The sequence below is a fragment of the Eubalaena glacialis genome, chromosome 10, assembly GCF_028564815.1.
Source record: "Eubalaena glacialis isolate mEubGla1 chromosome 10, mEubGla1.1.hap2.+ XY, whole genome shotgun sequence".
Classification (NCBI taxonomy): domain Eukaryota; kingdom Metazoa; phylum Chordata; class Mammalia; order Artiodactyla; family Balaenidae; genus Eubalaena; species Eubalaena glacialis.
In genome coordinates, this window is record NC_083725.1 from 84,959,048 (window position 1) to 84,986,621 (window position 27,574).

Genomic DNA, 27,574 nt, shown 5'->3' on the forward strand with positions numbered 1-27,574 from the left:
TCTCGGCTCGGCTAGGTAACAGATGTGTAAAATGTCCCATTCATTTCTTTAGTGTGGCTGAACCTCCCCAAAGAGAAGTGTGCAGCCCGCCAGGCCGCCCTGATCCTATTAACCATGAACTAACTGTCACCTTCAGCTGGTTTTCCTTTTTTGCTTTTTAACACAAAGCTTTCTCAAAAATCTTATTAACCAGCTTTATTTCTCTCGATGGTTTTGTTCAGGGCGTTTTGTGTTGATGATCTCCATGTCGCTGCTTTAACCATTCAATAAAAGTGCATCTGCGATTTATATCACATTAAACCAGAAATGGAGCCCGCTAAAGCTCTCCCTTGATTCAGATTAAAAAGTTATTTAGGTCGGGCTCTGGAGCCGAATTAATGCTCCAACATGACGCAAGTGCGGAGTTTCTGAGCCCAAGACTGTTTATGGAGGCATTCTGGGCAGCAGGCCCTGGAAAACCACTAAGGAAAGAACAACTGTTAAATAAGTGGCTATTTAAATATGGGAAATGCGTTGCTCAAGTTAACTGGAGTCCCCTGGAAACGAAAGAGACAGGTCTTTGGAGAACTTCAAATGTTCCTCTTTTTGAAGCTTTGCCATAAAATAGGGGAGAAAAAGTCGAAAGTATTTGAACACCTGAGCTCTAACCTTGCCACAGAGTTTTCATTCGCTATCACCCCTCCCCACCAACTGCTTTCTGGAAGCAGGAGGACCAGCTCTGGTTTTTGCATTCTCTCCCTCCTTCTCTTCTCTTCTTTTCCCCCTCTTCATTCCCTTCCTCCTCCTCCTCCTCCTGCACTCCCTCCCTCCTTCCTCCCATACCCCCCTTCCAGGAGCGGTTGCCAGTTCCCGGAAGGAGGAAAGCCCGGACTAGAGGTGTTGGGTTTCCCATCAAGGAAGTCGGGGTGTAGCTCAGGGGTATAGCATTTGACTGCAGTCTACTGGAAGATAGAGCCTACATTTGCAGGGTTTTGTATTGAGGGGCGGTAAGGACTCAAAGCCAGTCTAAGGCACTTCCTGACCCCCCACCTCCTTCCCTAGACCTCCTCTCCAGCTGAGGTATTTCCCTGGGTGTAGTTTTTACAGTTACTATCTTGACAATTGACACGCTCCTTGGCTCCCACCCTTACACACACACACACACCCCGGCCATTCTGCCTCACTCTAGACTAACTGCTGCTAATGTCTCTTCTTTTAAAAGGGGGGCCTGACATTTTTTGGAAGGTGGGTCAACCCCTTGCTGCGATCCACGTGTTCTTGGCCTCCAGCGGTCCGTCTCCATAGCCTTTTTGACTTTTTCCAAGGGGAAGAGTGAAGGCGGGGGGCGAGGGCTGGCGGCCCCGTGAAAAGGCAAAATAAATCCTAAGGAAGCAAGAAATCGGACGAAAGGATCTTACTTTTAAGTGATTTCCTTGAACGCGTCTTTTCAAACTCCGCCATAGCCTAAGGGACTGCTCAGCCAGCGGCTGCGGCTAAGACCTGTGACTAATGCCGTTTGACCTGAGCCCTTGGGGTTTTGTTCGTCCTGCCATTCATTGTAATGTCGTTATCTTCAAGTTTATTTCAGAGAAGTCACTAGTGTCCTCTCTCCCAGAGCGGGGCTTTCTGTCTATTTCTCTTTCAGGGGAAAAAAAGACGGGAGGGGAAAAGAGAGAATCGGAGGCGCCGGTTGGGGTGAAGATCCTCGCCTGTGCCGCGGACGCCGCTGCTCGCTGGGGGAAGGCCTCAGTAGAGGCAGCCGAGGCTCCCGGGGCCTTCGAGGCCAAAGCCGCCGGAGCCTCCCTGGGAAGGCAGGAAGGGCTCCCGGAACCCGTCTGGGGTTTCTTCCCCCCCCGCCACGCCCCCGGGGCCTTGGATAGCTGGCGGGTCCCTGCCCGATGTGCCGGGGTCTGGCCATGGCGCACCCTCTCCAGTGTGGGTCGCGGTGTGAGCGCCTGCCCTGGGTAAGTGCAGGCCACCCATGGGGAGGCGAAGTGCCTGAAAAGTAGAGCGTGGCTTGATATATTCCTCGCCCTCCGAAAAGATAACGAACGTAAGTTCGGGAAGACTGGGACCCCAGGGTCGCACTTTGCAAGGGTTCAAACCCCCAGGCCGTGGCGCTTCCGACCGGAGCCGCCAACAGAGAATGCTTTGAAAGTTTGGCAGGCTGCAGGGTGGCGGTGGCGTCGGAATTAGCACCCGCCTCCTGGCTTCTGCCGTCCCAGGGAAAAAGAGGGAGCTGATGCGCGAGGCAAAGGAGGAGGGCGGCGCGGCTCGGGCTGTAAGAGCTTTCCTACAGCCCCAGCTCTTTAGGCGAGCCGCTCTATTAAGACACCTCTAAGGGGTTCACCTTCAGAATAGGCCACAGGGAGCTACCGGCCGCCCCAGCCCTTTCTAGCATCTCCCCGCACAGCTCATTCCTTTCACACTCACTCCCCCCTTTTTCCTTGAAAATCCTTCTATTGTGCCAATCAAGCAGATGGTTTGCAGGAAATATAGCTTGGCCTTGCTGACCGAAACTAATTTTAACTAGCTTTCCAAGCCTGAAACGTTTGTTTTGCTCTTACAAAATAGCCCCCAAAACAGCTGGCAAGGGTGAATTAAACCCATTAAAGACACATTTATAAGAAATTATATTCACATAGATTGCCTGAGCCCCCTTGTGCAGCCTAAGAGGGGAGAGGAGCGCATTTAAATGAAAATGTCGCTGAAAGCTCCCCTCCTTAACGTAGCCTGAAAGTCTCAAAAACATTTTACTAAATAGATTAACTTGACTATTGTCTTGCATCACATTTATCAGCTTCATTAAGTGAATAGCTGAACAAATATATTACGCATGCATGAAAAGCTCTTTTTCGAAGCCCCTCATTGTGTCCTCAGCCCTGACAGGTGGTTAACTGTGTGTTGTGTTTTTTTGTGGGTTTTTTGTGTTTTTTTTTCTTTTTTTCTTTTTTTTTAACCCGAAGAAAGAGGGTGTCTTTAGAGCAGGGCTGTGCGCAGGCCCGGCTTGGTGGGAGTTTACTTTAACTGGCTGCTTGGGCCCTGCCGCCCAGTGATATTAGCACCGTGAGATGTTGGCAAAGGCGATCTGAGCCCATTCAAGATAATCAAAATTAAATTTTGGTGAGCCGAGCCTTGAGTGCTTTTTCTCTCCATCACTCCCACCTCCTTGTCTCGGAAATTAATTTTATAATGCTTCTTTTCAAAGCTGATGTCCGCCCCCCCTCCCAAAAGTAAATTGCCTTTGCGTTTCCTTGATTAACCGGCTCTCTGCAGACTGCAGTGTTAAATATCCTTTTAACTCACATTTGGATCCATTTCACTTTACTGTGTGTATTTGGGGAAAGTCCTTGTCTCCCAGGCCTCAGTGTTCCTGTGTGGGAAACAAGGGACTAGGGCCCTAGAAAGCTCTCTAAGGGCCCTTTCAGGTCTGACCTTCTAAGGTTTAAAAATTCTCTGCTCTTTGTCACCCCACTGCGGGTCCCAACCCAGCAGCTCCCAGCGTCTGGCCTCCACCTGGAGGACCTGAAAGACTGCATTTCCGGGTACTAGGGGCGAGCCCTGAGTGGAGGGAAGAAGCGTGGAGTGAGCTGGAGGCTTCAGTGCAGATCGACTGGGCTTCTGCTCCTTGGGTCTCAAGATCCACTAGGAGCCCTTAGGTGCTGGGCCCTCGCATCCCACCCAGCATCCCGCCCCGCATCCCTCCCTGCATCGGACTTCTCTTCAGTCCTGGTCCCGAAAAGAGGTGTGGCCTGATGCCAGGTGTAAAACAGGAGGTGTTGCTCCCTGCCTCGCTCCCCTGGTCCTGGGAGTTGCTTTTCAGCCTCTTTAATTACTCCTTGCGCTCCCCGCCCCCCTCTCCCCCCATGAACCCCTTCCTTGCCTGCCCCCGCCCCAGCTTTTTTCCCCTTCCCCTCGTCTCAAGCTGAAACTATTGGTTTCCTGTCCCAGAATCTTTGAGGCGCGCCGAGTGGGAAACCATATAGGATCTTTCTCTGGACCTGAAAGAGCCAGCTTTTGTCGACGGTGGGAGGGAGAAGAGAGGGAATATATCTATTCCACCTTCTCAGCCCCCAAGGACTCAGGGATGGGGAAGCAGGTGCCTTTTAGCGAGGCTGGGTTTGCGTTGGGCTGGAGGTGGCCCTAGAGGGAGTTGGCAGTCTAGCGAGTTGGGTGGCAGATCCTGGAGAAATGGACGCCACCACCTACGACTGCCACCCACACTTAAAGAATAGAGGACTCTGAGAAGACTGGTCTTGTTTACGTGCAGTGGCTGTGCGAAGTCGGTGCTGCCAGATTTATACCAGTCTTTCAAGCTATCTCTGGGGAGCTCGCTGTCTCGATATTAAACCTTAATCTTGTCCAACATTTAAGAACCCACAAGGGAAAAAGACTTTTGCCTATGGACTGAGATTCTGTTTCCCAAACCAGAATCTTGCTTCACCTTCTCCTTTTTCATGTTAAAGAAACCAGATGGCATGTTTTCAGACATAGAAGGAAGAGGAGTCATTTTAGATCTAGGGCCAGTTGGTTGCAGAAGGTGGGGGTGGGGGTGGGGAGGGAGCATCCGAGGCTAAACAGTCCAAATTCTTCAGCTCATCTTTGAAATGTAGAGATTGCCCTTTTGGGACAAAGAGGTATTTTTCTAATCCAGTTACTCATGGGAGGATTAGAGGTAAGACTGCTAGTTCTTTATAATGTAGTAAAAATTCATTTTAAAAATTATTTTTCTTCTAACAGGAAGTGAGTCTTGATTTGGTCAGAGGAGGGACCTATCAGCGAGAGAGGCTGTTTGGAACCATGAGTCAATACTTGAGAGAGAAGTATTCTGATGTGTATGGGGCTCTAAGTTGCTGAAGGTTTGTTTTGCCTGAGGCTGAGATGGGTTTAGAGGTTATTGCAGGAAAGAGAGAAGCATAAGTCCCCCAAGACTTTTGCCTGCTCTGCAGTTCTGCTTAGTCAGTGTAGGGAAGCAAGAGGGAGGCATGAGAGAATGTGACATTCCCCTTACATGGGGAAGGGATGGGGGGAAATAGCCTTATTTTAGGGTGTTACCTATACTGCACAGAGGCCTTAAGACTAACTGCCAGCTGCTGTCTACAGGAGGAAAATCAAAACATTCCCTAGCCTGCTTACCCTCCTCCAGTATCAACTTTTCCCTCTAACTGCAGAGAGAAAAAGATAGTCATCAGACAGAAATGCCTTCCATTTCCTTCCTGCCGGCTTACTCTCCATTCTATTCACATCTCCACCGAGTCAGGTCCTCTCCTGCCTCCTTGGGGACAGTGTTAGTTATTTAATCTCTGTTTGCCCTTCCAAATCCACCTCCTACTCCTTCTCCCCATTCTTTTGTCCTAAGAGACTGGCAAAATGCATCTAGGGAAATGCATTGACACCAGCATACCCTGCTGGTTGGTTTCTTCTGCTTTGCTTCAGTTAGTGGGAGGCAATGGCACCAACTCAAGGATAGGAGGAGAGAAAAGTTGGGGTACTTCTTCCTCTCACTCCCTTCTTTTTTAAAAATTTATTTCTTTTATCCATTTATTTTTGGCTGTGTTGGGTCTTCATTGCTGTGCGTGGGCTTTCTCTAGCTGCGGTGCGCTGGGGCTACTCTTCGTCGGCTTAGCTGCTCCGCAGCATGTGGGATCCTCCCGGACCAGGGCTCGAACGCGCATCCCCTGCATTGGCAGGCAGACTCTCAACCACTGCGCCACCAGGGAAGCCCCCTCCCACTCCCTTCTTGCTTTGTTGCATTTCTGTGAATAGCTGTAGCTGCAGCTCCCAAGCTCACTGGGCCCTGTGATATAATAGCTTTCCACTTTTGCTAGTCTTTGGGTACATTAACATTCCTTGTTTATTCCCTTAACCTCACCTGCGCTTCTGTAAGTGGTTCCTTCATTGGAAATATTTGCTGCTGAACTCCTGACTGATACAGGGACCTTGTTTTTCATTGTCCTCTCTGTCTATAGCTTCAATACCCCCTTCACCACAGGTTCTTTCAAACTGTGCTCATTTCAAAAGGACCGTGTCTTGACCTTATGTCCATTTCTAACTGCATCTTTTTGCAGACTTCATCTAACTTTTGTGAGGCCTGAGACAAAACTATAGATGGAAGTCTGTGGCCCACCCTACTCCACTTCCCACTCTGACTCCATTCTACATCATGAAGGGCCATGCATCCAAGAGTGTGGACACCTGGTCCACTTATCCAAGATCCATCCATATCCCCTGCACCCTCTCCAAACAGCCAGAGGTTTAGGGATGGGCATGCCTCAGGTTTAGGGATGGGCACACTAGTGACATTGTCCACTCACGGGAAGATAGACCTAGGAGAGGCTTATGTAGTCTTTGAAAACAGGCTTGGTTCCACTTGGGTAAAGAATTCCAGAGCCTAAAAGGGAGCATATAGGCTCTAGGTGAGCACGTCCCTTTGGCCACATGGACATGGGTGGAGCTGGAGGGAGCCAGACTGGGGCCCTTTCTGAAGTTCAGGGCCCACACAAGTTCCCTGTTTGTCCAGGTCGAAGCATGGTACTTCTTTCACAACCAGACTTTTTTGAAAAGCAGCATCTAACCTTGCTTTCTCCTATTCTTGCCACCTTCATGACCTTTCTCAACCTGCTGCCACCACATTCCACTGAGATGGATTTGTTAGTGTCATTGATGCCAACCCTGTTGGCAGAGTCAATGATCTTCTCTAATTCTATGTGGCCTGCCTACAGCATTTGTCACTGTGGACCTCTCCCTTCTTGGCTTCATGGTTTTCTTTTTCCTCCTCAGACTGTTCCTTCTTGCTCTATTTGTGAACTCTCTTTTCTCTGCTAAGCCCTTAGATGGTAACATTATTCTGGGTTCTGACTTTGGCTCTTCCCCCAGACAGTTATTGAAATTCTGCTTATTACTTCTCCTACCCCTGTTGAACTACATGCACTTCCCTAATTATGCCCCACTCTCTCAAACCCCAGTGCCTTTGTGCACACTGATCCTTTTGGATTCTTTTCACCTGGCTAACTTCCATTGGTTGGGAAAGATTTGGCTTGAGCCTCACCTCCTTTGTGATCCTTCTTTGACATGTACTCTGAGGTCTATGTCTGTTGGATATTTTCTTGTAGTACCTAACACTCACCTTTAATAGTGCATTTATTACACTGTACTTAGAATTGCCAGATAAAAATACTGGATGCACAGTTACATTCGAATTTCAAACGAACAAATATTATTTTAGTATAAGTATGTCCCAAATACTGTGTGGGATATACTTAGACTAAAGAAATTACTCATTGTTTATCACAAATTCAAATTTAACTGGATATTCTGAATTTTTATTTGCTGGCAACTGCACCTATTGGAATAATTTACATGTTTGTTTCCCCTGTAGACCATGAACTTCTTAAGGGTAGGCACCATGTCCTTTGGCTCTGTGTCCTAATGCCTGGCACATAGCATGCATTCAGAGAATGTGTGCAGAGTGATAAAACCTTCAAGTTTGGGAGCACTTTGCTGCCTCATTTCAAAGGACCTTTCCTGCTTTGAAATTCAGTGTATTTAGTTCACTGATCTCTCTTCTAACCTCTTCTAAAGTCTTATCATTATTAGCTCTTCGTTTTATACTGTTTGGTTCTCTAGATGGTAACCAGATGGGAAAGCTCCCAGATTTTGTCAAAAGACTGATCTTCATCTGTATCTCCTAGGGCAGTCCTCTTTGCTGATTTGAATGATTAGGTGATGAGGTCTGTTGGCATTGTTGGTCATTATTAGATATTACTGGTGAATATGCTTAGTTGACTAAATATGTTTAACAGAGAGTCAAATTCCATAGCACAGGAAGCAAGCTCGATTAATACATATACACTAACTCTTGGTCTCACAGCATTAAATTAAGTAAATATTTAATTTTCACAGTGTAAATAATGAATCCACTGGCAGATCCCCACCCAGCCCTCACTTAGGGGGTATAAATATATGTGTTTTTTATACATGTTTATATACATACATAAATATATATGTTAATGAACTCATCACTAAGAGAAATTCTGTGGTCCAGAAAGCAAAAAATTGCAGCTCTGAAAACTGGTGCCTGCCAGCTAATCCTTAGGTCTTAGGTACTAAATCGGTTGACGTGAGACAGAAAGCCAACACAGACATGGGTATCAGAATTGGTTAATTATGGTGGAGAGGAAGTTAAAGAAAGCAAGACTCTCAGAGAAAATGCAGAGATATCCAATTTATTATCAGAAAAAAAGTCAGAATGTAGAACTAGAGCTGCACTGTCCAATGCAGTAGCCACTAGTCACATGGAACTATTCAAATTCAAAGTAGTTAAATAAATAAAACTTAAATAATTTAAATAAAAATTAAATTAAATTTTAAAATTTAAATAAAAATTAAAATCTAGTTCCTCAGTCACATTAGCCACAATTCAAGTGCTCAATAGCCACATGGGGCTAGTGGCTACCATATTGGATGGCATAGATATAGAACATTTCCATCACTGCAGAAGTTCTTTTGACAGCGTCAACTAGAGTTTCTGAATGTGAACTGAATCTGTTGGCCTGGGGAAATGGAAACCTAGAGGAATATGACTGTCATATTCAAGTACTCGAAGGCCTGCCAAGAGAAAGAAAGTAAGTAACGAGTTCTAAGTTACTAGAAGGAACCAAAGAGAGGCCAGATGCATACTTTACAGCAACTAGAGATTTTAAAACGTTAAGTCAATTCTTATTGCCCCATCCTCTCCTTTCAATCAACAAATATTGATTGAGGTCCTACCGTGTACCAGCAGGCACTGTTCTAGGTCTGGGAACACTGAAGTGAACAAAACAGAGCTTGTGCCATCTTGGATCTTCTCATTCCACTTAGGATGAGGTAGGAACGGGCCCCTGCCAGCCCCTCCCCCTCCCCCTTCCCCTCCTCTACCACAGTCCTGTCTCCCATCTCTTCTCTCTTCCTCTAAGATACCAGGCTGTTTCTCACCAGTATACCTTTGCATATGCTTTTCTCTCTGCTTGCTTCATTTGGTTAACTCCTGCTCATCCTTCAAACTGCAGTTTAAATGCACTTTCTCATCACCCAGTTTTAATCACCCTGCATTTTTTTCTTCTCGGCAATATATCTATATCTATATCTATATTTATACATATACAATAAGTCCCCTACATACAAACCTTAAAGTTGCAAACTTTCAAAGATGCAAACGTGTGTTCCATCAACATCTGATGTGAGTGAAACTGCAGCTTGCCCTCTGCCTCCTAATTGCTTACGATCCTTCAGCTCTACCATCTCCCACCTCCTCTCCCTCCTCCAGTCAGTAACTGTTCTTGCCTGTTCACTCAGTGCCAGTCCTTGTATGCCAGCTGTTGTGCTGTACTACTGTACTTTTCAAGGTACTGTACTGTAAGATTAAAAATGTTTTCTTTATTTTTCTGTTTTTTTAATAAAGTCTTTTTATTTTTTTATTTTTTATTTTATTTTTTAATTTTTGGCTGCATTGGGTCTTCGTTGCTGCGCGCGGGCTTTCTCTACTTGCGGTGAGCGGGGGCTACTCTTCGTTGCAGTGCGCGGGCTTCTCATTGTGATGGCTTCTCTTGTTGCTGATCACGGGCTCTAGGCGCGTGGGCTTCAGTTGTTGCAGCGCGCAGGCTCAGTAGTTGTGGCTCGCAGGCTCTTTTTTTTTTTATGTATTATTTGTGTGAAAAGTATTATAAACCTATTACAGTACGGTACTATATAGCCAGTTGTGTTAGTTGGGTACCTAAGCTAACTTTGTTGGACTTACGAACAAATTGGAACATGCTCTCGGAACGGAACTCATTCGTATGTAGGGGACTTACTGTATAAAGAGAGAGCACACATTGTCACTCACTAGCTGTGTGACTTTGGGCCCAGTTACTTAACCTCTCTGTTCCTTAGTTTTTTCAACTGCCTCATCTAAAATGGTAATAATAAAACTTACCCTAAAAGACTATGAAAAATGTTTATTGCCTAGAACAGTGACTGGCTTATATTTAGACACATAAGAAATTTAGTACGCTTTCGTCTCAAGAAACTAAATATCCTAATCCTATACATGGTTTCCTTTTAAAATGTCAGTGAAGGACATTTAAACCAATAATAATAGCAACAGCAATGATAATGATAGTTAGCTTTATTGAGAACTTACTATAAGCCTGGTACTGTGTTAAATATTTTCGAGGCGTGATTTACAGTAATCCTCAAAACAGCCTCATGAGGTAGATATTATTATTATCCCCACTTACCTACAGGAGGAGATACAGAAACTTAGGGAAATTTAACAACAGAACTAGGTTGGCTTTGCATTGTGTCAGCCTGGCTAGGCTGAACTCTATTTCTCAGAATTCCCTGTGCAGCATGACTCCAGTTAGGGTGGGCCGCTAAACAGGCTTGAGAGATTTGGAGGGTGGAAGGAAGCAGTGGCTGGTTTGTCACTGACCAGCTGGCTTATGTCACTGGTGTGAGGCAGCTGGTCCTCCACTTTCCCCAGCTTCTCTGACTCCTGTGTTTACCCCCCTGAAGGAGGGTGTTGGGTTTTGCAGGACATTCACACCAACAAGGTCAGAGGCAGTAGAGACTGACATGGATTTCAGTCTGTTCTTGTGGGGTTCCAGCTTGTGTTTGTGGATTCCAGCCTGCTCCTGATATGTGTATGGTATACTGCCTGTTCTGCTTCTCTGATTGAATCCTGACACACAGTTAATAAATACCAGAGCCGAGGCTTGGAACTCAGTCTGACCCTAGAACTTACGTTCATAACCATTATTCTGTACTGGCCCTGAAGAAACTCTAGGGATTTTGAAGGTAGATGAGACTAGTCTGAGGTTTAAATTTTAGGTCTGGAGCCCTCTTCTGCCTTGAAATATTACAGCGATTAACAGGTCATTATACTCGTGGGCCAAACTGACACTCAGAGGGCATATAGCAACTGATAAAGTTTACCTTAGTTTATAAAAATCAAAAGTTCTCAACATGGGTAATATAGCCAATGTTTTGAATAATTGTAAATGGAAAGTAACCTTAAAAATTATATAAAAATTAAAAATAAAAAAACTTCTACTACTACAGTAATAATGATGATATGAGCACATATTTAGTATCTACAGAATTTCAGGTACTGCTCGAAGTGCTTATGTATCAACTCATTTAATCTTCACAGTCCTCTCAAGAAGTAGAAGCACGAGTTCCAACACTTACTTTATTCATAGAAGTAAGTATTAGATTTCAAAAAAGTGAACTTTGTGAGGGCAAGGGATACAGAGTGAGGGGAGCTGTTAGTTCCCTGCTCTGACAAAGGGAGATAGATATAGATGAAGCTTAGGTCTCCACTAGCTCCATTTTGGAGAGTGTATATCTAAAGCACTTAACACATGCCTATCAGTTAGGATGACTTGGGCTGCAATAGCAAAAGGACCCATCCAAAAACAGAGTAAACTACAAAGAAAAGTTATTATTCCATAAAATAAGAATTCCAGAAGTAAAACAGGTCCAGAGTCCATTAATTTATTGTCTCATTGATATCATCAGAATCCAGGTTCTTTCTCTCTGCTTTGCCATCCTTAATGTGTTGAGTTATCCTCTTTGGCTGGCTCCCTCATGGTGTCGAATGGCTGCCCCATCTCCAGACATCACATGCAGATGACAACATCTAGCAGAAGGAGAGTCAGTTTATTGTCTTCTCTCTCCTTTTATCAGCAGGAAAAAAAAATCTTTTCCAAAAGCCCACCTGGAGGATGTCTTCTCCTGTCTCGTTGGCCAGAATAGTGCCAGTTGCTCATGTCTAAGCCAGTCACTGGCAAAGAAAATGGAATTACTATTTTTTAATTAAATGGATCTAGGGTAACCTTCCTGGAAATAGGAAGGACCTAGCTTCCTGAAATACATGGGTGTTAGATTTCTGAACAAAGAAGATACTGATTAGCAAAGGAAAAGGTGTGTGGCTTTATATAGGCAACAGTGTCTGTTACTACGTGTTAAATAAAGCAAAGTGTATAAAAATGTGCCTTACCCAAAGCTAGACCCAAGGATGTGTCCTGGTAGCCGCCCTTTACCACTGTGTCTTACTCCTGTTTTTAAAAAATTTTTACTGACCACAACAGATACTGCCAATGCTCACCAATGCCCATTCTTCTCTTTATGAGGACACAGACAACGTTTTCTAGCTTTCCTCACAGTTAGATGGAGCCATAGACCCTGTTCTGGGCAATGGAATGTGGGCAGAAGTAATCTATATTACTTCCAGGCTTGGCGTGTAAAATCTCTCAAGTACAATCCTTTTTCTTTTTTCCTTCCATTGGGACATGAAGGCCACGTGTCGGGGTGGCAGAGATACAACATGTAATGAACCTGGATCCCTGAGTCATGGCTTGGAGGAGAGCCATCCATCTTGTATTGGACTGTGCCATGAGTAAGAAATCAGCTTTTATTATATGATTTGGGGGTTATCAGAGAATTTATCCTATCGTGACTAATGTACCCATCAAATCATCTTCCTTGTGCCTTGTATTTTGAGCACAGGGGCTGCAGATCTGGTATGCAGGTCTCAGGCTGCTAAGAGGGTTATCTGAACATGCATAAAATCCCATGCATGTTAAAAATAAAATCCCTTTCATGGTAGCCTTACTTAAGTACTTCCAGTGATAAGGAACTCACTATTTCTAGCAAGAGATAACCTCTGGTTAGTAAGAGATAACATATTAATGAAAGATGGCAAATACACTTCAGTTCATGTGCCAAATCTCGCTGATTAGTAGTTGCATTTAAGCTACTATTGATATGTATAGAAGGATTCTAAGATCAACTCTGGGTGGCCTGGGGAAATTTTCTGCTATTAATTAATAATGCCTTCCAGGGCTCTGGCAGCAGGAGCGGTAGACCCATGCCCACGTAGTATCTGTGGTTTGAGAACTATGAGAACTACGGGGAGAAAGCTCATAGGAAAGAGGTTTGCCATTAAATAACGGGACTCAAGGGGATTGGATCTTGGGATACATTTCCAGGGATGATGATACAATTGCAACAATAATTATGCCTTCCGTTTAGCGAGTACTGTGCTAATGCTTTATATGTATGTATAATTTCCTTGTCTCCTGATAACAAGTCCATTTTACAGACAAAGAAACTGAGGCTCAACAATGTAAAGTAGCTTGCAGGGCATCATGTAGTTAATTTAGTGGCAGAGGCAGATTTGGACCAGGGTGGTCTGACCCAAAGTCTGTGTTCCTACCCTGTTGCCTATGCTGTCTATGGAATTGGGGAGGGAACTGATTAAAGATTTCTGAACTTCAGTTTTTGTTGTGGGGGGCTGTGTGGTACACTGTAGGAGGTTTAGCAGAATTGCTAGCCTCTACCCATTAGATGCCTGTAGCATACTCCCCCCTCCCTCCTAGAGAAAAATGTCTCCAGACACTGCCAAACTGGCCCCGGTTGAAGACTAGTGGGTTAGAGGAAGGCACGCCCTATGTTTGGAGCATTTGTGGTTCTGGGCAGGCAGGTGATCTAGGAAGGGGCTGAAGAGCAATGTGGGAACTTAGGGGGCAAGGGGGTCCATTAGGGTAGCCTGGGAGCCTTTGTCACATGAAGAAGGCAATAGCATTGAGGAGGCTGAGTCCCCTAAGCTCATGCACTAAGTTTCCCAGATATTTCCTGTTAAGGGGCAGGATTGAGGAGGGAGAAGCTTGCAGGAGAAGGTTCCTGTGGCCCCAAATTGTGGGTAAAGGAAGAATGTGGAGTGAGGATTTTAACCACACAGGTCACCCTGAATGCTACTGAGAGCCTGCAGCTGTGGGCACATCTCCTACTCAGTAGATACGGAAGGAGTGTTTTTTGAGTGAATGGTGACCAGTCAGACCAAAGGAAGGGAATAAAGCAGTTGCACTTATTTTTAAGTAAAACTATGGTATGAAACAGCATTCTTGAAGAGTCACTAAATCTGTACTTGGCAGACATTAAGCAGCAAATTTTAGACATTTGGGCAAAGGCACCGGTGTTCAGGTGAAAGAAAAAGACAGTGTCTCTTTTAGTGACAATATATTAACAAAAGCTAACATGTTTACTCAATGCCTCTTTAACTTTTAAATGCAAGTCTATTTGATATGAAAACAGAGGTGTTCGCCGCTGGCATAAACAGAAAGCAAGTTGCTTTGAAAAAAATATGAATGGTATTTGGCAAAACCAATAACTTTCCTTGTAGGTAGGTGTTCTGAGGCAATGTTCATGTATTTCAATTCTTATTACTTATTTTGCTTTCTCTTATTCTCAAAGTGAGTAGCTTCTTAATATACGTATTTAGTTAGAATGTGTTTTAAAGGGTTTCTCAAATTCAGAGCCTCTAGAGGGATGGTGGTTACAGAAGGTATCCTTGCCTTCATCCATTCAGAAACACAAGCGTTGCTGTAGGATCACTGTCCTCTATTTTAGAGATGCTAAAAGAAGTTACAGAAATATTTAAGCTAATTAACTACAAAGCTGACAAACATACCAACAGCACAAGTTCAATGTCACATATAATTTCTGCCCTTTTCTCAAAAAACCAAGTACTACGATCCGTTGGGGTTGCTTTTTAACAAATAAAGCTGGCTTTGTTTTCATCCTCTCTCATTTCCATTTTTAGCACAGTTCACAAATTCATATTTTTTTCTGCCACCATTCAAGATATTTTTCTCTGGGTTATGTGCACTAAATGGTATAAAGCATGAAGGGAGAGGGGACCGTTGTGGTCTGTGCTATTCACATTTTGCCTGTTAATCTAATTACCAAGGTAGGGGCTCCAGAAACTGAGCTGCCCACATAGAAAAGCTTTCCCCCCACCTGGTGGATTGTTTAGCCAAGCTTCTTAAATGGGCAGAGTTTGGGGTTGGGGGGCAGGGAGAGAAATGAATCTTTTTTTGTTGTTGTAAGTTTCTGTGCAGAGCAACGGAAAGAATTTAGTGGTTGTCAACATGAGTTTAGTACAAAGGTATGGTTTAAAATGTAGGTTCATTTTGACTGAGCTTCAGGTCACACAAGCCTAGGGAAACCTGTGCTGCTATTTGTTTTTTGTGTGTTTTAAAAAGAGTTCAGAAGACGCCAGGGAGGGAGATGAAGCAGAGATGGGGGCGGGAGCGTCCCAAGGGGATGACGTCCTTTACAGGGTGGATACTTCAGGGGTGTTGTTTCCAGAGGCTCTCAGTGACGGATTGTGTGAAAGGGCAGCTTTGAATGAACAGCCCCAGCCAGGCCTGATTTTGAACTGGTTTTCAGTCCTTGATTCCTACACACAAAATAAAATACCTTGTCGAATAGAGCCCATTGAGTGAGGATGATGGGCTAAGAGCGGGGGTACGAGGTGGCAGCGTGGGTGCTTGTTTATCGAGGAGGAGTTGTCCGTTGTTCCTGGGGCCGGTGAAAGGAAAGACGCCAGAATCCGATGGCTGGGGTAGCATTGATGTGAGGTAACGGGGTAATCGGATTGAAAGGGTGCCATAGTATTTGTGTCAGTTCACATCTCGTCAAAGGAATAATATGAGGTGCTACCTAGCTGAGGCTCTGGCCCGGGGGGAGCAGGGGGAGTTCTGTTAGCAAGCATCCAGGCCTCATTGGATTCAAATATAAATTAATTCTCACAGGAGCATTGCCTGATTAATCTATTTGCATAATAGTAGAAAAACTACAGAGTGGTTACTCTTCCCCCCCCCCCCCCGTAGGGATTTGGGCAAGAAAAGGTTTAAATTCATTTGAAAGAAGGGTGTGTGAGAAGTCAGCAGAAAAAGCCCCCTCTGGGGCTCCCAGGGCTGTTTTCTGGATGGAAGGGGTTGGTAGTCGAGGCAAGGCCTGTTCACCCAAGAAGTTTAACTCTTCCTGGGAAAAATCACCTTCTTCTGAGGCCCTTTCCTGGCACTTGCTTTAGGGGACTTCGCTCTTGGCTCAGATGATAGTCTGAGGTTCAGAGGAGGAACAGGCCCCAGGTGAGCTGTCCCCCTTGTTTCAGATTCTGGTCCAAGACCATAGTAGTTTCAGAAAATATATAGATAGGTTCCCTTCTGACTTACTCTGCTTCACGGGTGTTTGTGACACGAATCTCAGGTCTATTTGCCATTCCACAGAGAAACAAAGTCATTAGGTTTCTAAAACTCATGCCATTTGCAACCTGTTTTGGCTAAGCACGTTGATTCAATAAGCACCTGCTTAGCCCTGCCTGGTTCAGTATGTGATGGTGGGGGTGCCGATGGGATCAGTGTTATCTTTTTAAGAAACCACATTATAAAAACAGAATGTGAAAAGGGGGCTAAGGATTCCTGAGTTTCAGATTTTCAATGTCAAACGTTATTTTTCCTGCTGACACTTCAATAATAGCAATTTTAAATGTTGCTATAAACATGGCTTAGCAAATCCAGCTTTGATTACTTCCAGCCTCTGCTCAAGAATAAAGAGCCTTCTTTCCATAGTCCTATAGACACTATCTTCAGTACTTCTTACTCATTCTTATCACCTTTATTCCCTCATCTTCCATTGTTGTGATAAAGAAAGCCGCAAGTCATTCAAATGAAGCTGCCATGTTGGCTCAAAATGCTTCTGTTTCTACAAATTCCAGATGGAGATACTTTAAAAACAATGGCAGGGCAAATCCTACTTTCTAATTGATTGCATGGTTAATTCCAAATTTTATCATGAAAACTTCCTGCTGTAAGAGAAATGCCTATGGTAGGTGCTCAACAAACGTCACCCTCACTTTCCCTTCACTTGAACATATCGAGGACGACAATGAGAAAATTCCCTTGTTTCTTAGGAACATCCAGGAACAAGAGCCTAATACAGCAGAGAGGGAAAATGATGTTCTGGGAATGTCAGCTGCTTTGGGGGTGCCAACCCGCCTAGGATCCCCTTCTTTGGGATCTGTACTCCCTCAACTCCTATTAACAAGGGTGAGCCGCCAACAGTTCTTTTTTTTAAGACTTTTATTTATTTATTTTTTTTAGAGCAGTTTTAGTTTTACAACAAAATATCAGCATCACTTAACCAGAATGGTACAGTTTTGCCAACGATGACCCTACATTGACAGGTCATAATCATCCAAGTCCATAGTTTACCTTAGTGTTTACTCCTGCCTGGTGTTGCCTTTTCTATGGGTTTGGACAAATGCATAATGACATGTATCCATTGTTACAATGTTATACAGAGTATTTTTACTGCCCTAAAAATCCTCTTGCTCTGCCTAGTTATCTCTTTCCCTGATCCACCCCTGGCAATCAGTGATCTTATTGTCTCTATAGCTTTGCCTTTTCCAGAATGTCATCTAGTTGGAATCACACAGATTGGCTTCTTTCACTTAGTAATATGCATTTAAAGTTCCTCCGTGTCTTTTCATGGCTTGATAGCTTATTTCTTTTCAGCACCGAGCAGTATTCCATTGTCTGCATGTGCCACAGTTTATTTATCCATTTACCTATCGAAGGACATCTTAGTTGTTTCCAAGTTTTGGCAATTGTGAATAAAGCTGCTCTAAACATCTATGTGCAGGTTTTTGTGTGGATATAAGTTTTCAGGACATTTGGGTAAATTCCAAGAAATACGATTGCTGGATCGTATGGTAAGAGTATCTTTACCTTTGTAAGAAACCTCCAAACAGTCTTCCAAAGTGCCTGTACCACTTTGCATTCCCACCAGCAATGTATGAAAGTTCCTGTTGCTCTAGAGCCACCCCAGCATTTGGTGTTGCCAGTGTACCAGATTTTGGCCATTCTAATAGGTGTGCAGTGGTATCTTACTGGTGTTATAATTTACATTTACTTAATGCAAACCAAGGAGTATACTTAACGTTCAGAGTATACTCAATATACTTACTCCGAAAGACAGTCATCAATTTTTGTATGTAGAACTGTGCTAGCTACCGAGCCAGAGAAGTTAACCCACTCTCATGCGTCCAACATCTTATTATCTATCAGGGAAACAAAACAAACACATTCCCACCCACAAGCTCATGTATTCTCACCAGTTGAGCGTTACTGGGAAGCCGTTATGATTGAGGGGCAAAGTGATTACGTTGCTTACCGGGTGAAACTGATCAGATAAGGAGGTCCCTGGGACCGAGTAGGGCAGGAACTTGTGAACAGCAGCATTGCCAAGAGAGGAGACCGCTCATCCTGGCCGCCGCTAGCGGTAAGAAAAGGATCTCAGGCTCCAGGCACGGAACCCAGCACGCTCTGGTTTGCTCTGGATGGGTCTCAACTGTGACACTGCACTCAGTCCTGGATAAAAACTGCTTGTGAGAGGTGCTGAGCCTAGTGGAGGGGTTCTGAGGACAGCATGGAGTCTCAGAGAAGGAAATCAGACTCATTCCACACGGCTTCAAGTAAGTGCAACTGGGACTAATCAAGGAAAACTTATTTGGCTGAATACAAGTAAGACCTTTCTAATAGCTCACTCTGTAATCCATGCAGTCTCCACCTAGCCGTCACAGTGACCTTTTTATACATAAATTGCTTCAAGAAATGCCCCTGCTTAAAACCCATCCACGACCTCCCATTGTGGCCTCCTGTGCCCTGCTTCATCGGCCCCTGCCCACCTCGCCAGCTTCCTCTTACCGAGTTCACTCTGTGTTCACTAAGCTCTAGGTCCCTTCACGTTTTGGTTCCTGGAACCAACCAAGCTCTTCTGTGGTTCAAGGCCTATGCAAAGGTTATACTATCAATCCTGGCTAATTCCCCCCCATCCTTGAGATAGAGCTTAAAGATGGAGAATTTTCAGGCTTTACTCTCCAAATGCATCTGCTAATCTGATCTTTTTCTCACTGCCTCCACCACCACCTGCTATTCCTCACCCCCTTCATCTCTCACCTGTTTTATTGCAATAGTGTCTCTGTTTCTAACCTGGTACAACAGTCTCTGTATTCAACACAGAAGCCAGAGGGTCCCTTTTAAAATGCAGGTCAGATGATGTCATTTCTCTGTTCAAGACCCTCCAAAGCGTCCCATCTCAGAATAAAAGCCAAAGTCCCCGTCACCTTGCCGTCTTCCCCACTACCCTATGATGCCTCAGACTTCACCTCCTGTTCTACTCCCGCTCTCTCTGCCCCAGAAACAGCAGCCTCCCTGTGGCTCTTTGAACTTGGCAGGCATGTTCTCAACATGGGGCCTTTGTCTGACTGTTCCCTCTGTCTGCATTGCTCACCTTCCAGGTATTCATATGTCTCATGCCTCACGTTTCTCAGTTCTGGCCTCCAATCTCACCTTAGTTTAATGAGTCCCTCCCTGAACTCCCTATTTAAAGGAGAACATCCCCACCCCCTCCAATACCCAAGGTAGAGGTGTGGAAAGATCCTGACCCCCTCAGGGGTTTGTGATGGTTCTGGTAAGGCTGGAGCACAGGGCTGAGATCGTGGGAAGTAGATGATCACTTTGGATAAACTGGCTCCTGTCCAACTGTGGGACGTGTTCAAAGGCAGACTAAAGATGCTGGACTTTTAGCCTATCGGAAGCAGAGAAGCTTTGGAAATGTTCAAGCGGGGAGAGTCTTGATGAAGCAATTGTTTTGGACAAGTTATTCAGTTGGTGGGGAATTAACCAGGCAAACAGCATGTCTATGGATAAAGATCGGAGCTAAGTCAGGGTCCTGTGAGACGCATACTCAGAGAGTCTATGTCACTGGCATTTATTTACTACAAGTAGGTTGTGCATATATTACAGAACATCTATTCTGGGGCATATAAAGAAAGAGGCAACAAGGCCTCTTCCTTTGCAGAGATGGCAGCACAGCGAGGATTCTGAGAAATGAGGAGTCCTGGCTTGGTGACAGGTTTTCCATTTCCGGGAAGCATTCTGGAGTCTCCGAGCTTCCCTTGGTGCTGGGCACTGCTGTTGTCACCTTAACTGCACATCCTTTCCCCCAAAGTGTGCTCCCAGACATCGTACCGAAGAGGAAAATCTTCATTGGCTATAGTTTCTAAAGTAAATTTATTATTCATTATTCACATAGATTAATTTGGGTCTGCAGAGCCAGCCCTTCAGTGACTAATTGATTACTTATTTCCTTGCAGGCACACAGTTTTCTCTGATGTGGATCCTGCCTCTGTGAGACCAAGGGTTAGGTCATGGCTCCAGCTGTTCTTTTAATTCACCGTGACCTTGGGCAGTCACTTCACCTTTGCCCCTTGATTTTATCATCTATAAAGTGGAGACATTGATATCATATCTAACTTTCTCAAAGGGATATTGTTGCAGAGAAATTAGTGGATTTTTAAAGGACTTAAAATATAGAACATATGAATATGTTATCATTGGTATTATATCACAACCCCCAGAACAACTACTAAAATAACTGTTGCTACTACTGCTGCCTATTCTTTTTTTTCTTTTTTTTCTTTTTTTTTAATGAAATTATTGTCCATTATTTACTTCATGGATCATGACTTTAGTGTTGTCTCTTATAAGTCATTGCCATATCCAAGGTCATCTAGATTGTCTCCTAGGTTATCCTCTAGGAGATTTATAGCTTCGTTGTTTTACCTTTAGGTCTGCGATCCATTTTTGAGTAAATTTTTGTGGAGGGTGTAAAGTCTGTGTCTAGATTCATTTTTTAAAAATATTTTTTAAATTTAATTTTTTATATTTTTAAAATTTAATTTAATTGTATTTTATTTATTTCATTTAATTTTGTTATTTAATTTATTAAATTTAATTTCCCACCCCACCCCCCAAGGCAACCATTGTCTAATTTTTTTTTCACAACAGATTATGATGCCCATTTTTAAAATTTGTTTTAAAGTTTATATTATTTATTTATTTATTTTTATTTTTGGCTGCATTGGGTTTGGGTCTTTGTTGCCGCACGCGAGCTTTCTCTAGTTGCGGCGAGCGGGGCTACTCTTCGTTGTGGTGCGCGGGCTTAACATTGCGGTGGCTTCTCTTGCTGCGGAGCACGGGCTCCAGAGCGCAGGCTCAGTAGTTGTGGCGCACAGGCCTAGTTGCTCCGCAGCATGTGGGATCTTCCTGGACCAGGGATCGAACCTGTATCCCCTGAATCGGCAGGTGGATTCTCAACCACTGCGCCACCAGGGAAGTCCTGCCTATTCTTATTCTATACTTCTTTTTCTTTTTACAACTAGAACTGAAAAGCAGAGAAATATCAGATCATGCCCACATCCCTGGCAACAAGTTTTTTTTTCCTTTCAGAGAAAGACCCCTCTGCAGGTCCCTCTCAGTTGGTCCTCCGAAGCTCGTCACAGTGTGTACCAGTCACTCTGCATGGGATGGCCATGGATAAACACTATGTATTAAGTAGCCCAAGTATGATTACCTGTGACCAGGGGATGATTTTTCCCTTCAGGGGACATTTGGCAATGTCTGGAGACATTCTTGGTTATCACAAATTTGGGGAGTGGGGGGTACCAGAAGAATGCTACTGGCATCTAGTGGAAGAGGCCAGGGATGCTGCTATTTAATGTGCAGGACAGTCCCTCAAACTGTTGTCTGGCCCAAAATGTCAATAGTCAAAGGTGAGAAACTCTGAACTAACCTAAGGATTTTAATTTTCTTCTAAATTTGTTTATTATAAGCAGGTTTCCTTTTCTCTTTTTCATTTTTTACTTTTTTTGGTTGAGGAATAATTTACATATGGTGAAATGCGGATATCTTAAGTTTAGTTACAGTTTGATCTCTTTTGGCAAATGCAAATATCCTTGCAATCCAGATTCCTATCAATACATAAAGCATTTCCATAACCCTTAAGAAGTTCTCTTCTACCCCTTCCCAGTCGGTTCCCACCCCACCCCCCAAGGCAACCATTGTCTAATTTTTTTTTCACAACAGATTATTATGCCCATTTTTAAAATGTGTTTTAAAATTTATTTATTTATTTATATTTTTGGCTGCATTGGGTCTTTGTTGCTGTGCGCGGGCTTTTCTCCAGTTGCGGCGAGCGGGGGCTACTCTTCGTTGCGACGTGTGGCCTTCTCACTGTGGTGGCTTCTCTTGTTGAGGAGCATGGGCTGTAGAGCACAGGCTCAGTAGTTGTGGTTCACGGGCTCAGTCGCTCCACCGCATGTGGAATCCTCCTGGACCAGGGCCTGAACCCATGTCCCCTGCATTGGCAGGCAGACTCCCAACCACTGCACCACCAGGGAAGTCCCCCCATTTTTTAAAATTAAAAAAAATTTTTTTTTTGGCTGTGCCACATGGCATGTGGGATCTTAGTTCCTTGACCAGGGATCAAACCCGCACCCCCTGCAGTGGAAGCGCGGAGTCTTAACCACTGGACTGCCAGGGAAGTCCCTGCCCATTATTTTTGAATGTTAAAGGTGTCATATCTGGAGCATGGTAGTTGGTAGGGCTAGTTAGAGCAGAGATGATTAGACCCCAGGGACCAGGGAGCTGGCCCATAAGAATGAGGCTTGAGAGGTACGAAGGGCAGGTCACACGCAAAGAGCAGACAAGCAGGTAGCTGGCATCAGAGAGATCTTGCGGCCAACAGCTGACAGAGATGGTCAGGTGGGTAGGAGAGAAATAAAGGAGAGCCAGGGACAGAAAGCAGGGCCCTAGTCTTGGGAATGCAGGTGGAGGGGCTGGGTGAGGGCCGTTGGCTGACTCAGGCAGAGCCAGGCTGCTTGAATAGAAGCACGTGTTGAGAATCTTGTCAGGGGAAGTGTATTTGTTTCCTTGGGCTGCCGTAACCGATTACCACAAACTTGGTGGCTTAAAATAGTAGAACTTTATTCCCTCACAGTTATGGGGCTGGAAATCCAAACTCAAAGTGTTGGAGCGCTAAGCTCCCTCTAGAAGCTGCAAGGGGAAAATACGTTCTTTGCTTCTTCCAGCTTCTGGTGGCTGTCTGCTTTCCTCGGCTTCCTCGGCTTGTGGCCACATCCCTCCAGTATCTGCCCTGGACTTTACATTGCCTCCTCCTCTTCTGACTGTTCTCCTCTGTGTGTCTCTTATAAGGATTGGATTTGTCACTGTCAGTGTCACTGGTCATTGGATTTAGGGTCCACCTGGATAATCCAGGATGATCTCATCTCAGGGTTCTTAATTACATGTGTGAAGACCCTTTTACCAAATAAAGTAACATTCATAGGTTCCAAGGATTTGATGTGCACATCTTCGGTGGGAGGTAGGAATTTTTCAGCTTACCACAGGGAGCAAAGTTTAGAGAGAAGTTTTTTGAATTGGGCTGTGAAGTCGGAGTGAGCCCACTGCAGGGCTGGCCGAAGGCCAAGCTGAAAGTCCACAGATCTCAGTTCCTTTATATTTCTCCAGTCTAAGGCTGGGATTCGTTCCAGGGAATGAAGGACATTAACATTTGTTGAGCATCCAGTACTGCCAGGCACAGTTTTAAGTGCTTCATCATCAGATTCCTTTAATTCTAACAGAGACCCTCTGAGATAGCTATGCCATTTCCCCCCCTTCATCTCTTTGTATTTTGAAAAGAGTCAAACTTAGAGAAAAGTTGAAAGAAAAGTACAGTGAACACCTATATATCCTCCTGGGTTCACTAATCGTTGCCATATTGCCTCATCTGTTCTCTGTGTGCTTACGTATACATCTGGGGAAGGGAAGCTGAACCATTTGAAAGTAAGTTATAGGTATCCTGATATTTCAACCCTAAATAAATCAGCAGCATCCCCTTGATTTGACACATGAGAAATAGTTACTTTTATTTGACAAACGAAAAAATGGAATCTCAGCAATGTTAGGTACATTTCTCAAAGTCTCAGAACCAAAATACAAAGCCAGTGTTTGAGTACAAGGCTGTTTGACTCTCAAATGCATGCTCTTTCTGCACATTTTTATTCATTTATCTGTTTATTCATTTAGTGGTTTTGGTGGGGTGGGCAGCTATATGCACTGAGGATACACTGATTAAGGCATGCAAGGTGGAAAGATAATAGCTTGGTGAACAGATAAATATAACTGAGATAACTTCAGGGTCTGTGATGAACAAGGACTTGTAGGGGAATAGTGGCATACAGCCTGGGAGGTTAAAAAATGTATATAGGTCATGGCCCCTGCCTTAAAGGAGATTGTAAGGGAGCAGGATTCTTAGAATTGAGAAGTGGGAGTCTTAACAGTAAGGAGACCTCGCTTCCTCTTCTCCCTTTCTCAAGAAGCTTCAGCAGGAGATGCTTTACCAAAAGAGAGGATAAACCAAGAAGGGAGAAGACACAAGGTCCTGGAAATAAGAGATCCAACCCAGAAGAGAAGCAAAGGGAAATCTGGGGCAGCAAGACCAGAGGATGCAGCGAGGAGCAGGAGGATGGAAGGGTGCAGGAGAAGACAGAGAACTGATGATATCTGATGCACATGAGCACAAAGTAAAGAGAAGAGTATTTAGAGGTGTTTTAGAATTCTGAGGGAGAGTTTTAGAAGAACTTAATGAGAGCTACACAGAGAGCTATGTAAAGAAAAAGAAGAAATTATTAGCTTCAGGAAAAAAGAAAAACACAATAAAGGCAGTGTAACCATTGCCTAATACTAGCTCATCAGTGCACAGTATTTGCATACTTGTAGTAAAGGACACATGTAATGGTGATTGTACCAAAAGTAGAGATAGAATTATTGTGGGAGAGTGGTGGGAGACACTGAGCATGAGGGGTAAACCTTCACCGTCTGTTATGGAAAGTCAGTAGTCTTTGTTTTAGACAATAATGTCTAAAACGTACTAGTCAACAAAACAGAGCTAGAAGCAAACTGTTTAGAAATATGGGGGTAAATAGCAGAAGAAATTGTTAAAAATATAGGAAAATAGTTCTATCTGGAAAGTAGGAGGAAGGGGCTAAGGATTATTATTGTAAGCTTTGTAGTATCATTTAACAATTAAATGATGTGCATGTACTACTTTGATACAAAGTAAAATGAACAAAAGCTGGTAAAGGGGAAGGAAGAGAGGGAGGAAAAGAGAGAAAGCAAGAGGTAGAGAGAGGGAGGGAGAGAGGCTGACTGAGTTGAATTTCCTTTTCTCTGCCGGTCTGGAAGAAAAGAGCATGGCTGGGTTAGAATAAATGAAGATTCAGAAAAAACAGCCTCAGGGGTAGATGAGGACTGGAAAAGGATTTTGATTATTCACAAACTGGATAATCAGACCTTAAATTATTTAAATTAGATGTTCTAGAAAGAAGGCTGTGTATCCAACAGAAAACAAGGGATCAATACTCTTTAATGTTGAAACCAGATTACCTAGAGTTGATCAAGAATTCCTTATCATATGAGCTTTTCAGATTGAATGGTTCTTAAGGCATTTTCATCTTGAAATTGTATATGCTTTTTCCTCATTCCTAACTTTTATAACAATTTTATTAAGTAATAAGTATAGCTAAGTATAAATGAACTCCCAGATTGTGTACTTCAACTTTTTAACGATTTTGTAATTCATCCAAGATTTTTTCCAAATGCTTCTTATTTTCAAGAACTTCCAGAGTCTAGAGATAAAAACAGAAATAAGACCTCAACATTGCCCTTGATCTACAAGGGATATTTAAAATATTTTAAGTTAGGCCACAGGGTATAATATTTATATTTTTCTATATTCTATCTAATTTGTCAGGGCAATCCATTTTGTATTTTTAAAAAGTTAACATTCCGAATTAACACTAAATTTGTTATATTGGCCTATATTTTTATTTCATTAATAATATTGCTTGCATTTTCTAGACCTTTCCCTAAAAGCACATATTTAATTTTCCTGAATTGTTTTGGTTACAAATTCTCCTGACTGTTTTTAAATTTTCAGCTTTTATTTGTCCACCTCCAGTATTCTGAACTGCTGAGTTTCATCATAGCTGTGATATGAAAAGGGCTATTTCCCTAAAGTCTCTTTTAAAAATTGCCTTTTACTCTTTAACCTGCTATAGAGTTTATGTAGAATAATGGAACCATTTCACAGAGTTACTCCTGTGAATATTTGCCTTGCACATGGTAGATAATAAATATTTCATTGAACAAATTTAGGATTGATGGCTGTTCTTATTTGGGGTCATAATAGGTGAGAGTTAGTCAATTTGAACATATGTAGAATTTAAACACAATCTGATGGGAAATACGTTATTCTTAGTGCCTTTCCTTCAATCAAACACCAATTCTTTTTGCTTCGATTTGAAATACTTCTGAATTATTTGCCCAATGGTAGGTTTAGAGAAGCCTTCCCCTATAATCCAGTCTCCTGTTTCTTTGCTATTATCTTCAGTGATTGAGTCAGATCCAGAAAACCCCAAACTGGCTTTCTTTGAAGTTAAAGACTTTTGGCTCCACCCAAGCTTAGGATGTCAAGTGAGAGTAACAACCATTACTAAGACAGTAATAGGGTTAAAAAAAGAAAAAGGAAGAAAAGAAGGGCATACAGAAGGTAAACATTCATTATTATTTAGAATATGTCAAGTTTTAGGTTCATGAATATATAATTGAATCAATATGATATACCCCTAGTCCTCTAAAAATTTTCCCATTCCAATAAAAGTCTTTATAAATCTAGAAATTTTAGTACTTGGATTATATTCATTTAATAAAATTGGATTGAATTATATGAAAATATTTGGTCTAACTTATCTACCATAGTTTGATTATGCTACATAATGAGATAGAAATCCCTAAGATAAGTCCTGACTCTGCAGCTTCTGGCTTACGATTAGGCAAGTCTCTGCATGCTTTTTTGGCCTGTCTATCCCTCTGGCTGCATCTCAAAGCAAGCTCATCCTCACTCTCTATGCTCCAGCTCTATCCCTCTCCCTCCACCCACAGGGCCTTTGCACAGGCAGCTCCCTCTGCCTGGAATGCTCTCCTGTACCCCTCAACGCCCATCTCATTCCTACTCATTCTTCAGGTGTCATTTAAAATGTCATTTCCTTAAGGAAGCCTTCCCTGACCTCCAGTCTACATGAGATCTTCCCACCATAGTGTTGGTCACAATGGCAATCAATTTATTTCATGATTATTTGGTTTTTATTTTTCTCCTCCACTAGATGAGACAGAGATTATGGCTGGTTTGTTTACCTTTGTTCCCCTTTGAACACCTTGTCTGACAGAAAGTAAATGTTTAGTACGTATTTACTGAGTGAATGAATAAAAGCTGTCGCTCAATGCTTTTATTAATGTTCTGTACCTCAGTTTACTCTAAAATAGGGATCATAAATCCTACCTCTCATGCTTGTTGTATGGGTGAAATGAGGTCTAGGGCTTGAAAACATCTTGAATGGTGCCTGCATGTAGTAGACATCAATAGATATTGAGTAAAGAGTTTAAAAATAGTAGTACTTCTTCAATATGTGAAGCAGCACTTAAGTGGAAAGCCTTGAGTGTTAGCAACACCATTCATATGACGATTTATACTTCATAAAGCTCTTTCCTCTACACAGAGTGGCAGATTATATTTTCCAAAGATGGCCCTACCAATGTATGTCTATCGCCTCCCACATCATCATCTTACAGTAGCACTGACACTCCTCCTGTGGAGAGGTGGGGGCTCTCCTTGAATCCCAGTGGGACTTGTGACTAAGGGAAAATGGCAGAAGTGATGCTCTGTGACTTCTGGCTTGGTGATCTGCCTAATCAGGCACTTACCCCTAACCTGCTACCATGTCGTGAGGAAGCAGTGAGGTAGTCAAGAGTCAGCATTGACCATCAGT

The 27,574-nt window shown here is 43.4% G+C and overlaps 1 pseudogene; it reads left to right on the plus strand.

The window, feature by feature from the left end:
* The first annotated feature begins 377 nt into the window (after window positions 1–377).
* LOC133099903 (protein artemis-like) overlaps window positions 378–27,574 on the plus strand; it is a 60,875-nt pseudogene continuing 33,678 nt past the window's right edge.